The following is a 15463-nucleotide window of genomic DNA, read 5'->3' as shown; positions in this document are numbered from 1 at the left end:
CCCTTTCAGATCTCAGCCGCCACCACAGCGGCTGCCGCACGCGGGAGGGCGTGACATAGGGATGGCTTTCCCAGCTGGCTGCCACGCAGGAGCTCTAGTTGCTTAGCTCGCCCCGTGGAGAAACCTGAAATCAAGGCATGACTTAACAGCTTATCTTGTAAGAGAAAAGCTCAACTCAAAGGCAGATTGCTAGACCGGACTTTGTTACAAGCAGGACTGCGATGATGCTTACAACACTGAAGTGAACTCCAGGCTAGGTACAGAAAGTGGCTTCTCTGCTTTCCCTCCCAAGTACAAGCGTATACACGTTGCAGACTTGAATCACTGAAGATGTAAGCCAGCTGTTACTCTCATATTGGGAGACACCCTGTGGACAACATGAAGACTGTCCCTTATCAAAGTCTTTAGTAAACAGGAAGGAGTCAAGGTTAAAGAACGTGTTTGATTACCCGGACTGCAGTGTTTTGGAAAATGAACCAAGGCCTGGGTTTTACTCTGGAAGTCTGCCCTGCCTGCTTCTGTAATCTGGTGCTTGCATCCAGATCTTGGCCTTTTATGGACACTGTATGTTACTCTTATGATTCTCTGCTCTTCTGTTAGTTCAGACCTGGCACCTTATTTCATTTCTGAGCCACTCTCTGCCATCCAGAAACTTAGTGGACCTATAGAACTCTATTGTTCTGCTAAACCTGTGACCATTCATATCTCAAGGTCGCATAATGTAAAACATAGAAGAGAAACATGGAATATATTAAGATTCATCAGGGGACTTTGACAATTTTTTTCTCTTAACTCCTCCCTTTTGGGTTACTACCAATGCATTTTCAACGATAGGTCAATGTTGTTGTAAGTGGCCCTGTAACAGTATCCACAGCAGTTCTTGGTGATTTTGGTTCACCCACGAAACATGTTATTACAGCAGAAGAAAAAAGTGCTGTTTTCATTGGCTGCAGTGAACCAGAGAGTAACCCCAAAGCTGAGGTGTGCTCTAAAATCCAGGGAAAGTGGCTGAAGCATTCCACAAAGAATTACTTAATCCTTCTATCGAGACATCTTCAAATTTTGAATGTATCCTTAGAGGACAAGAAATCATACAAATATGCGGCTTATAATCCTGTCACACATGAATTAAAAGTTGAACCCATTGGCCAAAAGCTCCTTGTGAGTCACCTTTCTTCAGATGATTTTGGCATTCTTCATCCTGCTTGTTCACAGGTATTAGTTGTTTTTTCACATATTCTTCTAACCTTGGAGTGTGTGGTTAGTGGGGTCTCAGCTCCTCAAGTGTGTTGACTAAAGGACAAGCAGGATATTGCCCCAGGAAGCAACTGGAGAAGGTTGTATTCTTATGTTGCCACAGATAGCACTGACCCAGTGGACTCTGGAAACTATTCCTGCATAGTGGGAAACAAGACTGGAGATGTGAAATATGTAACATACATGGTTAATGTGCTTGAATATGCTCCCATTTCTAAAGGACTACAGGATCAGATAGTGTCTCTGGTGCCACAGTACATGTTACCAGTCATATTCATGGAAACCCACCTGCCAACCGTACCTGGTTTTATATTGCACAGCCTATTCATCCTTCCCCATGACATCTAATTGCAAGAAATTGACTGAAAGTCAGTGGGGTTATTATGGAAGATACTGGGCTGTATCAGTGTTTAGCAGATAATAGGATTGGATTTATGCAGTCTACTGGAAGACTTGAAATTGAAAAAGACAATGGATTCAAACCAGTTATAATCATGGCACCAGCAAGTGCAAAGGTGATAGGTGGAGACTTTGTCATTCTGTCCTGCCATGCCACTGGGCTGCCAGTTTCGGTCATTCCTTGGTTATGACAGCTATGGGTTAATAGCCAGCCATTTTGCTTAAGTCCTTAGACCTAAGTCCCAAAAGTCACACTTATCAAGGTCTGCAATCTTGGACCTGAAGCCTGGCTACTTCCTCATGTCCCAAGTTGACTCAAACTCTCTCCATATTTTGGATGTGACTCAGAAACATGTGGGGAAACACATATGGGAAGCTCCAGATGGACACAGTACCACACAGGGAGAAGCATCTCTCATGGTTGTTCCTTTTGAAACAAATACAGAAGTGGAAACAGTCATACTTTCTGCTGCTACTCAGAATGATAAAAGAAATAAAAGGGATGGTTCAGAAACTGGATTGAGCTCATGTCCAGTTAAGGTACATCCCAGTGCAGTGGAATCAGCATCAGAGAAAAATGTTAATGGCATCGCTGTTCCTGTTGCCCACATCATACTGATCCCCTGACAGACCCACACACCAGATACGTACAAGCTGATGTGGAGGGCAGGTGGGAATGGTGGGCTATCCATTAATGGGTATTTTATGACATATCAAAAGCTGAACAATGGGGTTGGTTTAGTAGGAATTTAACATACAGTTCAAGTCCCAGGGAGTGAAAATGAGCTCCATTTAGCTGAACTAGGGCCATCTAGTCTTTACAAAGTCTTGCTGGTAGCAAGAAGTGGAGCAGGTGAAGGACAAACTGTCATGCTTACCTTCTGAACCAGCAAAGAAAAAAGAGCATTGACAAAAAACATCCAGGCATTCTCTCCACCCATGGGCATCCCTAAGTATCCTGTTGTTTCAGAAGCTGCAAACAATTTTGGAGTGGTACTTACAGATTCTTGAAGGCACAGCGAAGTTCCAGAGGCACCAGATGGCCTTGCTATCTCCAATGCATCAGAGACATTGGTCTATGTCACTTGAATTCTTCTGGAAAATTGGGTTTCTCCAATCACTGCCTTCAAAGTTAAATATAAAAGGATGAGGACCAGTGATTGACTAGTGGCAACTGAAGATATCCTTGCTTCCAAAATATCCATGGAAGTTCATAGTTTAGAAACGGGTTCAACATACAAATTGAAAGTCATTGCTATCCATCATTAGGAAGGGAGTTTTAGGAGTCCAGAGTCTTGTCCTTATCAGGTGGCTGGGTTCCCCAGTCATTTTTTCAACCATCCAGTAATGGAACTCACATTGCATACACAGAGGCTGTCAGTGTTACCCAGATGGTGCTAAAGTGGACATACATTCCATGAAGTAACAATAACACTTCCATTCTTTTGTATCTATTGCCGACCATCAGATAGTGACAATGACAGTGATTACAAGAGGGATGTAGTAGGAGACTCAAAGGAGTGGCACATGATTGGCCATCTGCTGTCAGAAACTTCCTATGGCATTAAAATGCAGTGCTTCAGTGAAGAAGAGTGAGTTTAGCAATGTGACGATCCGCAAGACTACAGTAAAACGTGTTCCTGGGGTTTCTGAGTATCCGAAAGGCTTGAGTATCCCTCTGAATTCCTCAGAAATGAAGGAAACGTGAGGCCTGCAACCAGCCCTGCCAGAAGCAGTGACATGTTATATCTGATCCTTGACCATATGCTGGGTGTCATGGTCCTTATTTTTGTGGCTTTTTATTGCAATGTGCCTGTGGAAGAATCACCAGTAGAATACCATACAGAAATATGACCCACTGGCATATCTCTACCAGGGATCAGATATTAATGGGCAGATGGTGGAATACACCACTGTCTCAGGAGCAAATGAGATAAATGGAAATGTTCATGGAGGCTTCCTGAGCCATGACAGTCAGCAGTGGCTGTTCCCACCTTCACCATAAGGTCCTCAATGGAATCAATGTAATTGTGAATGGGAGCTTAAATGGAGGACTTTACTCTGGGCACACCAACTCTCTAATCAGGACACGTGGATTTTTAACAGCCTCATTATCTAGTGAACGGTGGTGAAATGTACATAGTGGTACCTCAGATTGACCCTCTGGAATGTGTTAACTGTCAAAATTGTTGAAACAACAATAGCTGTTTCACCAAAACTAATAGCAATTTCAGCAGTATCCCTCTTCCTGTGGTCTCTAGGGTGGCACCTTGTCCTCAGTATGGTGTGGGAATCAGGCCCCTCAGTCAAATGAAGATCCCCATGTGCCTGGCTTCTGTGTCCCTGATTGTGGCCAGTTACCTCAGGAGAGCATCAAGAACAATGTGGAACCAATCTCTACTCAGCATACTTGCTGCCAGGATAATAGAAACAATGTCAGCTCTAATCACATAGAAGATCCAGAAGAGTTCATCAGAGGAGACAGTTGTGTCTCTTCAGAAATGAACAGTAACACTTTACATTGGAATCCTCTTATTTTGCCACCTATCTCAGAGGACTGTGCTGAAAAGACAACATGGCCTCCTCCTGGTGTTCCTTTGGGCAGTCACTCAGGGGTCCTCCAGCAGCCCCAGGAAACCAGAGGCTGTGCAAACAACCAGTAATGTTCTGACTTCAATCCTGTAACTAACTGCACAAAACAGGCCTGTGAATGAACTGTGTGAAGGACTTTAATTCAAATCAGAGAAAATCATTATTTATTTATAGTATAATGTCGTATGAATGTATCTTAAAATGTGTGGCCTTTTATATTATTTATGCCTTAAAAGTTTTCTTACCCATTTTTTTCCTCCCTGTCAGTAAGAAACAACCTTGTTTTGCATAGCTTTCAGTAACCTGGAGAGCAGAGGGATTATTTCATGTTTTCTAACAACCGTAGTGGCAGTTAGAACTCCTTTTGCAAAGGATCCCATCTCTTGGCTGCTTCAGCTCAGAGGAAATGCAGAGGCCAATTGAAGGTTGCCACCACTCAGGTTTTCAGATGGAAAATTGTCTTTTAATAGTGTATTATCAGACTTTCTGAGAACACTTTGAAGTCAACCACAGTTTTGACCCAGTGTTTATAATAGCAGACCTGGCTGATGAATTTTATAAGAATGCCTTCCACAAAAGTGGTAATGTGACCGGACGGCTTTCTCTCTATCTGCACGTGGGCACAAGTGATGTTCAGTCTTCTAGGCACTAGTCATAAGCGGTGTCATGGACATGGTAAGGTGTAAGGTGTCATTGAATGATTGCAGTATGCAGAAGAGGAACAAAGGCCAGAGAGACAAATAATGCCTTCATGTCCCACTGCTTTAAAATTACATTAATTTATAAAATGACCAGTATGGGGCTCTTTTTGACTGTTTCTAGGAGTAGGAACAAAATAGACTTTAAGTGGTGTCTTGAAAAGAAAGATACACATTTTCTGAAGAAAAAAAGGGGAGGGCTGTGGGAAGCTTGTCTTGGAGGGAGTTCTTCAGTCTGCTCCATGAGCCTAGGAGCGTGCACATGGTGTCACACTGCCAGAAACCAGCCATCCTCTCACTTCCAACAGGGGCAACAGCCTGAAGATGTGAGTGTCAGAATATATCTCCTTTGGAAGAAAAGCGTTTTCTTTTTTTTTTTTCTGAAGTTTCCTGCCATTTTTTTTCAGAATGTCATGCTTGTAAAATGGCACCTGAAGCATTGGTCAGCAGAGCTCCTGACCACTGCTGCCTCTGCATGACAAGGACATTTGCAGCTGCCTTTAGAAGGCTCTTCTCCACAGTAATAAATAATAATAATACATTTTTTTAAAACTACCTATTTAGTACTATGCTGACTACCAGGGTGACAGGATCTGTATTCAAACGTCAGCATCATGCAATACTCCCATGTAACAAATATGCACATGTACCCCCTGCATCTAAAATAAAACTTGAAATTTAAAAATATATATTGTATAAAATTATCTGCAAGTCACTCATGTGGAAAGCACTTTGGTTTATACTTCACTAGAATATATATATATATACACACATACACACACACACACACACACATACACATACTTCACAGATAAAAGAACAGTGCTTGGAAAATTAGCTTACAAATTGAAAAAATATATAAATGACTACTTTGAAATATATATATATATACACATATATATATGCAAATTTCATTTGAGAGTAGGTACACTTTTGGCTTCTGAGGTGAACATATTCTTGATGATAAATATTTGCCATAAATTCAGTTAAACATTAAAGTCAGGAATATCCATATTTACTTATCTCTATTTCTACCTAACTCTGTATTTCAAAAGTTGGGACTAACCCTCCCAGTTAGATTTTATCCTTTATCATTGAATGTATGTGTGGCTTGGAGACAGCTTTCACTGGTCAGGAAGTTTACAGTTACATCCCACATTCAGTGGACTAACAGCTCAGAGGTCCTCTCTCTGGTTACTGCTAAGGCAGTCCTTGGTCAGGTTTCCAGATCACAAGAGATGATTGTGAATTTATTTTTAAGTCTAGCTTCTAGGAATCACTCCCTGGAATAGAAGAATTTATTGTTCACCCAGTGTTCACTCAGAATTTGTGCTTTAGCTCTTCAGTCAGTAGGGCTAAAGGCTCTTTATTGATGAATCAGTGGTTAGCTTGGGGAATGCTTACAAATTTGACTATTTCCACCTTGATTGCTCTAGAGTAGGTGCAGTCTAACAGATCCGGAGCTCCAGAAATTAGGGACCCTAAGACATCTTTTCTTGGCTTTCTCTTTGCCTGGTTTTCTCTGGTAAACTTCTGACTGGCTGTCAGAAGTTTATTTGTTGCTACAAAGCATGCTACAGATTCCAAGCTTCTCTTTAATGTTCCTAACCAAGGTCTCCATTGTTTTTGACAATGCCCTTGGGAACGTACCTTTTCATGACCAATTCAAAATCAATCATTACTGTGAGGCACTGAGCAAAGCTCTCAGATTTTCTGGCCTGTCAGTCCTCCTAGATGAATCTCTGCATCACTGCAAAGGAGTTGACAGTGGCTTCTCTAGCACTCACACACACTGAACAAGTCTGTGCTGGGGTAGGTAGGGGGATGGTGTCCCCCAGTGTTTTGTCTTATCCTTTGAGGGATGGAAGATACAACCAGTGGGAAACTTGGGCATAGCAACCCTAGACCTGCTGTTCTGGGGTGGAGATTCTACCCTATCAGTGGAGGTTGTATGTGCATTATCTCATCCAGTCTTCACAATTATAAGAGAAATATATTTCTCTCACAAGCTTATAAGAACAGCCAATTAACCTGAAGTTTAAATTATTGGCAATATTTAGGCCAGGCATGGTCTCTCATGCCTATATTTCCAGTACTTTGAAAGGCTGAGGTGGGAGGATCACTTTCTCTCATAATTGTGAGGACAGAATAAGATAATGCACTTAAAATTTGATTATCCACTGCCTGTATCTAGTATTCCTTCTATTAATTCTTGTCATTTTTTATGAATGAATTTTCATATTTTCATGAATTATTCTTAAACATTAAGAACTATTCTTATGAAGGTGCAATCATAAAGTATTTCATATTGAAGAACACATTTTAAGACACAGATTATTCTTATAATGAAAGAGAATGAAACACAAATAATTTAAACTTCGGTTTAATTGGCTGTATTTAAGCCTGGCATGGTGGCTTGTGCCTATAGTCCTAGCAATTTTTGAGGTTAAAGTAAGAGGATCTTTTGAGCCCAGGAGTTTGAGACAATACTGGGCAACAGATTGAGACTCTGTCTCTCCAAAAAAAAAAAAAAAAAAAAATTACTCAGGCATGATGGTGCAGCCTGTAGCCAGCTATTTGGGAGGCTGAGGTTGGAGGATTGCTTGATCTGGGGAGGTTGAGGCTGCAGTGAGCTGTGATCTCACCATTGCACTCCAACCTGGGAGAAAGAGTGAGAGCCTTTCTCAAAAATAGAACAAAACAAAACAATAACAAAAAACTGGCCTTATTTATCCACTCTTCCTTATTGCTCTAACAGTAGTACTCTAATATACAATGAGATTCTATACAAGATGAAGATGGTTAAAAGAGTGTAATACTATTAAAATATAAATGACTACAGAATTGTATGTTTGCATTAATCCTATCATTGAAATAACCCATTATGCAACCCATCTGTCATTACACTTTTGGATTAGACCTACTGCTTATAGATGGCGTCAGCCTTTTTTAGACTTTGCTTTCAGCAATCCTCACTAAAGGAGGCATTACTGGATTGCTTTAAATAAATTCAAAAACTACATGTCAAAAACTTTGGATGTATTTGTTATGTGCCATATTGCCAGTAATTAAATTAAATGCTAGAAAATACACCATGAAATATGATATTTGATATACAGTTGGACCTCCATGTGATAGGGTTCTGCACCCATGGATTCAACTCACCATGGATGAAAAATATTCAGGAAAAAAAATATCGGATGGTTTCATTGGTACTCAACATGTGCAGATTTTTTTTTTTTTTTGCTTGTCATTATTCCCTAAATAATACAGTGTAACAACTATTTACATACCATTTACATTGCATTAAGTATTTTAAGTAATCTAGAGATAATTAAAGTACATTGGAGGATGTGCTTAGGCTACATACAAATACTTGGCCATTTTATGTAAGGACATTTGAGGCTTATTAGCATCCAAGAATTTTGGTATCTGTGGGGAGTTCTGGAACCAATTCTCAATTGATACTTAAGGAAAGGCTTCATATACAATTAATATGATAAAAAATATAGGTATTTCTGCTAATAAAGATATTTTAATGCACGTGTATTTTTAAAATTTCAAAGAACTAAATAAATTTGGAATTGTATTAAAATGTAGTGAGGCTTCTGAGTATTCTGTATTTTCTGAAGCAAAAAGTGAGTCTTACTTTCTATTCTGATAATGACATGTTTCCAGGTAACTGTGTCTGTAGGATGCCATCAGTGAAATTACTAAAACCTTACAGATTTTCAGTCTTTTTATCTGTATCATTTCCATTCTGTTAAGATCTGTGTCCATCAATAGTTTGCCTGAGCTAAAGAAAATTTGCTGAGCCTATCGATTTGATAAGCAGTCCAATTTACAACTTTATTAAATAATATTTCTCAATATCCCTATTGATTTTAGTTGCATTCAGTAGCCAAAATCAACAGAAATACAGGAATAAATTTGGTAGCCTTTTAAACAGTAGTTTCATGTGTTTTTATCAATTATTTTGTGCATTTATTTTTTTATTCAAACAGACAATTATTGAATATCAGTTATATCTTAAGCATTGTGTACTTTATTGGAATATACCTGTGTGTGGTACAAACACAATTCTTTTCATGTAATTTGAAAACCAGAAAAGAAGCCCAATATTACATTGTGAGTTTTACAAAGAAAAGTATAAGATTTTCTGAGTCTATACAACAAATAACCTAATCTAGTCCAGGAGCTAAAGAAAGAATTCCCTAAAGAAATGTTGAAACTTACACTTGATGAAATGGGACTTAGCAGGTATGGAACAGAGAAAAGAAAATAACAGGTTGGGGGAAGAAACCTGTGCTCTTGCATTAGCCCATCAGTTTGCATAAACACACTCAGGTATTTATTTACCTGGGCTGGCTTAGAGATCAAGGGAAAAGAAAAGACACTGCATAAAAGAAAAGACATGCACAGTATTCTAAGAGAGAGTATTTTTATTCAAAGAAAATCAAACAAATGTATACTTCTACACTTTTAAAAATGGTATAGAAAATGTTTCATAGAAATAGATAAAGAAAATCAAGTAGTCAGTAGGTTAGCATTCTCAGAAGCTGGTGTTTCTGAAACCTTTAGTCAAGTTACTGACTTATCCCTGATTCTGTGAGTCCAAAGCAAAGGAAAGGTATAAGAGGGTAAGGGAAAGAACCTGACAGGTTACAAATGAGAAAATTGTTGGCCACATTAATCATGCCACATTCATAATCTAGAAACACCCCCATCTGGCCTAGAGGCCTTTCTGTATCCTGAGGTAACAGTGGTGATTCAGGGTCCATCAAGACAGAGAAAACATATAGTAATGTGAATAGGGAAAGTTAATATAAAGAATGATTAATTATAACAGCATTTGAGCAAGGAAATATTGTCTAGTAGAATGTAAGGAGAAGTCTAAATAATATGTGATGAGCACATATAAGGAATTGCCATTGTTTCCAGGGGGAAGTTGGAGTAGCCAATGAATATTCCCCTTACCCCTCAGCCTCACTGAATGTTTAGAAGTCGCTGTGCTGTTGCTCTTGAAAAACTTGCTTTAAATCCACACTTCAGAGCTCCCCAGAGACTTGCCTTCTGGGCCACTGGTGAAGCTGTTTATGAAGAAATGTCATGCCAGACGGGCTCCACTGCAAATATGGAAAAGGGCAGTATCAGGAGAAGCTCGTGGCTGCTGAGTTCTCGTGGGCCCCAGTGAACTTCAGGAAGTGGGTGCTACAGCAGCAGCCTGAACTACACAATCTGGGCATTGGTGTATCCCTGTATACCCTCCGGGCCAGACACTGGAGGTGTCATTTCCAAAGCAGATTGGAAGCGCTTTTTTGGACTTTGTCTCCAAAGCTTTCTATTCACAAAGATTGACATCATAACACATGGCAAAGGAAAAGTATTTGAAGGATCCAGATCTATTTATGTAAACAATCAAGAGTGAGTTTGTAGTGGATAACCCAAAGTTGGATAAACGGTGCATCACAAAATATATTTATTCATTTTCTACTGTTGTACATTTGGAATGATTTTTGTATTTTGATTTTTGTGAACATGTCTCCTAATGCAAATACTTAATAGATTTTCTTTCCTGACAGTATCTTGTGATAGGTGGAATGTCTGGATTATACAATTTGTGGATCATCAATTCTACTGGGCAATGCCACAGCGATTCAAACTACTTTCATTTATTTATGTTTTCACTGACAAGGTAGTCATGTTATACAAAATAATAGAAGTATGGATGATTGTGGCAAGTTAAAGAAATGCAAAGAACTCACCCTTACTAGAACCCAAGGCATTTGTGGGAGGAACAATTCGTACATTGAGCACCAAATACATCAATTACGTTTTGGAAGACATTGAGAGGAGTGTAACTAATTTCTTGTAGTTTATCAAAATCCCATAATGAGGTTAAGCAGGTAGGAATATAGGCACATTTGCATTTCATCAAGCATTCTGGCCTAGATGTAACCAAAGGACATCAAGCCAGCAAGAGGACAGAACTAATATTCTCTTGTGTGTATGAGACAGGATCTCACTCTGTCCCCCAGGTGAGAGTCAGTGGCACAATCCCGGCTCAATGCAAACTCTGCCTCCTGGACTCAGGAAATTGTCCACCCTGAGATTCCCCAGTAGCTGAGATTACAGGCGTGCACCATCATGCCTGTCTAATTTTTCTATTTTTTGTGGAGATGGAGTCTCACCATGTTGCCTAAGCTGACCTCGAACTTCTCAGCTTGACTGGTCAAACCACCTAAGCGTCCAAAAGTGCTGGGATTACAGGCATGAGCCACCATGCCACGTCCCGAAATATTTTCTCATGATAACTACTGTCACATAGACTTTACTATCAGAAAAGATAAGACTACCCTCATCCTTTGGGTTTTAGCTTAGGTATTGTTTCTTTTAGGAAGACTTTTAGGATGACTGTCCCTTCCTTTCCATCAACTAGACCATGAGCTCCTTAAGGACTTAGTCTTGTTTTGTTTTTTTTAACTTTTTTTTTTTACTTTAATTTTCGGGATACATATGCAGAATGTGCAGGTTTGTTACTATTTTGGCTCCAATCGCTAGCAGTAAGGAGAGTTCACAGTAGGCACTCATTTTGTGAGTGATCAGAATAGTGCACACATGAGACCCTCTGAGTCATTCTGTGCTTTGAAAAGAAGAGTTGCACTGCACGCTAGGATTTCCACAATGCCTTTGTTACGGGGTTTGGCTGAGCATGCTCACAGGCTTTTTGTCATGTCATTGATAGAGAGTTGGACAGTATGGTAGATGTGGGACCGTGTGCATATTGTTATTCAAAAAAAATGAACTACTTGAAAGATTTGAGAAATTTCAATCAATTCTGCCAGCATGCAATAAGCATCCCCCAAAAATATTGTATGTAATTTGGTGGCTTAGGAACATACTTTGGCAACATATGTCATGTCACTGAAAGGAAAACAGGTTTCAGAGACTGCCTGGCTTCAAACCCTAGCTCTCCTACTTCATTAGAGTATGCCTATGGGCAAATTATTAAAGTTTCCTGTTCTTACCTTTCTCTCTTACCTATCCTGCATGGGAACACAGTTGTAGTAAAATAGATAATAACTTTTTCAGCTACTAACGATACAATTTGCAACTATTTTCTATTCTTTTATATGCGTCTCATAAGTTGCTTATTGTTTATTTCTGTCTAATTCAGGGCAGTCTACAAAATATAGAATTGAATTTTTACTGAGAAGTGAGAATGCTAGAAAGTCTTTCTTCTCTACACTTAGCTAGATAATATGCAACATTTTAAGAAGTGTTTGAAGCAGTTTTCAAAGAAAAACATTTCTGGAAAAGTCTGTACGTAAGTATCTATGATTACTTTTTCTTAACTTTATTGGATGTATTTTTTGAAACATAATGCTGATCAAATGACACTTCAGAAAACATACTAATTTGCAATGCCATGGACTGATTAAAAAGACAGCCACTTCATCTTTTCCTAGGATAATCTGGCTTTTATAAATTTTATAATTTTTAAATATCTATTAATATATAAATGGTGATTTTTATATAGATTTTTAGTTTTTCAACTTCTAGCAAGGTTTGTAATTTTCAGTTTATAGAAATGACCTAAATCCCCAAACATTAGATAATTTATGAATTTATTAAATCATGGTAAATGACAACAAAATCTATTAGTATGGTAACTGTGTTAAAAATAACTTTCATGCACTGTTAAAGGTAATTATGCACATCATTATTGTGCATTATTGTGTAAATAGCAGCCACGTGCCATGGCTCATGCCTGTAATACCCACACTTTGGGAGGCTGAGATAGGTGGATCACCTGATGTCAGGAGTTCGAGACCAGCCTGGCCAACTTGCTGAACCTTATCTCGACTAAAAATACCCAAATTAGCCGGTCATCGTGGCAGCCACCTGTAATCCCAGCTACTCGGGAAGGTGAGGCAGGAGAATCACTTGAACCTGGGAGACACAGGTTGCAGTGAGCCAAGATCATGCCATTGAACTCCAGCCTGGGTGACAGAGGGAGACAGCATCTAAAAGAAAAGCAATAATAATTATTATTATTGTGTAAATAATTATATAATTTTAAAAATATGAATACATAACATTGTTATAGATATTTATGTACATATATATGTAAAGTATCAGTTTTAAAATTATTGAAAAAGGTGGATGAACAGATTTTATTTTCATATAACACAGTCATTATGAAATAGTCATAAAATATTAAAAATAAGAAAAACAGGCTGAAACAACTAATTCTATCAACCATTATATATACAATCATGTGAAACACAATTGAGTTCCTTGCTCTACTTTTTTAAACAAGAGAGTTACACAGTACAGATATGTTGGTAATCCGAGTTAATGTTTTATCTTTGAACATATTCAGATAAATAACGATTAGGCACATAAGCAATTATAATTTTAAAAGAGAATGACAAACAAAATTTTAAAGTTAGCATGTGGCCCGGTGCAGTGACTCACGCTTGTAATCCCAGCACTTTGGGAGGCAGAGGTGGGCAGATCACCTGAGGTCAGGAGTTCAAGATCAGCCTGAGCAACATGGTGAAACCCCGTCTCTACTAAAAATACAAAAATTAGCTGGCCTTAGTGGGGGGTGCCTGTAATCCCAGCTACTTGGGAGGCTGAGGCAGGAGAATCACTTGAAGTCGAGAGGCAGAGGTTGCAGTGAGCCGAGACTGAGCTATTCCACTCCAGCCTGGGCTACAGAGCGAAATACCATCTCAAAAAAAGCAAAAAACAAAAAACAATTAGCATGTGATAATATTTAACGAAATAATTGTTATAGTTAAAATATTTATTTGAATAACCTGTGTTAAGTCAACTTTCTTGCCTCTCATTCCAATTTGTCTCTTGAGCTTTGGGCCCCCAAGTGTGGTTTTCAATACTTTATAAACCTAATCAGCCAATTTATCCCTTTCTGTGCAATCTAATCAATCTCAGGAAGTGGGTGTGGCCTTTCATGGTCCCATACAGTTTAAAAGGATGCTTGTCCAGAGATTTCTCTCTCCTTCAGGAAGGACCCACCGGATTTGTGGCTGCTGGGCTTTGGCGCACCAGGAGTTACTTGTAGTCTGGATATCTACAGAGCTTCTAGACTGAGACCATTCATAGTAGCCTTGTGAGTATAAAATTTGCAGTAAATCCGTTAGGAAATAGTCAAAACAATCATTAGGAAATAGTCAAAATAGTAAATAGAAGAAAGACAGGCTGATACAACTAATTATATCAACCATCATATATACAATTATGTGAAACACAATTGTGTTCCTTGCTATGTTTTTTTAAACAAGAGAGTTACACAGTATAGATGTGCTGGTAATCCCAGTTAATGTTTTATTGTTGAACATGTTCAGATACATAACGGCTAGGCACTTAAGCAATTATAATTTTAAAAGAGAGTGAGAAACAAAATTGTAAAATTAGCATGTGGCCCAGTGCAGTGGCTCACACATGTAATCCCAGCACTTTGGGGGGCCAAGGTGGGCAGATCACCTGAGGTTAGGAGTTCAAGATCAGTCTGAGAAACATGGTGAATCCCCGTCTCTACTAAAAGTACAAAAATTAGCTGGGCTTAGTGGTGTGTGCCTGTAATCCCAGCTACTTGGGAGGCTGAGGCAGGAGAATTGCTTGAACTCGAGAGGCAGAGGTTGCAGTGAGCCAATACCAAGCCATTGCACTGCAGCCTGGATGACAGAGTGAGATACCGTCTCAAAAAAAAAAAAAAAAAAAAAAAAAATAGCATGTGATAATGTTTAATGAAATAATTCTTGTACTTAAAATATTTCTTTGATTAACCTGTGTTAAGTCAACTTTCTTACATCTCATTCCAAACTTGTCTGTTGAGCTTTGAGCCCCCAAGTGTGGTTTTCAATACTTTATAAACCTAATCAGCCAATTTACCCCTTTCTGCGAAATCTAATCAATCTCAGAAAGTGGGTGTGGTCTTTCCTCGGCCCATACCCTTTAAAAGGATGCTTGTCCAGAGACTTCTCTCTCCTTCAGTGAGGACCCACCGGATTTGTGGCTGCTGGGCTTTGGAGCACCAGGAGTTACTTCTAATCTGGATATCTACTGAGCTTCTAGGCTGAGACCATTCATAGTAGCCTTGTGAGTATAAAATTTGCAGTAAACTCATCATGCTCACTTTTTCTCTTAAAAATACTTTAAATTTACCTGGCAGCATGCTTGGTTCTTTTCTAAGCAAACAGGTAACTGTCTTAGTGATTTTACAGAAAATCAATATAAAGTATCTTCAGTTTGTAACATCTGGTTTGTGTTGCCTTGCTATTTGATTCTTCTTATGTGACTATTTTCTGTATTGTTAGTTTTTAAGTGTGAAAAGATATATTTCGATAGTTTCATGCAACGATAGAACCCATAAAATAGATAAAATGTTCACTAGAATGTGGGCATGTAGTAATGGTTATAATGTACACCAAAGTCAATGTTAAAATGTTGAATTACTTTGAACATTCTTGTTGCAAAGGTCTTATTTT

The 15463-nt window shown here is 38.9% G+C and overlaps 1 pseudogene; it reads left to right on the top strand.

Moving 5' to 3' along the window:
- Nucleotides 1-475: 475 nt before the first annotated feature.
- Nucleotides 476-7483, top strand: LOC116269821 (annotated as a pseudogene).
- The last annotated feature ends 7980 nt before the right edge of the window (nucleotides 7484-15463 follow it).

The sequence above is a fragment of the Papio anubis genome, chromosome 12, assembly GCF_008728515.1.
Source record: "Papio anubis isolate 15944 chromosome 12, Panubis1.0, whole genome shotgun sequence".
Lineage (NCBI taxonomy): Eukaryota > Metazoa > Chordata > Mammalia > Primates > Cercopithecidae > Papio > Papio anubis.
This window is presented reverse-complemented; position numbering and strand designations above follow the sequence as displayed.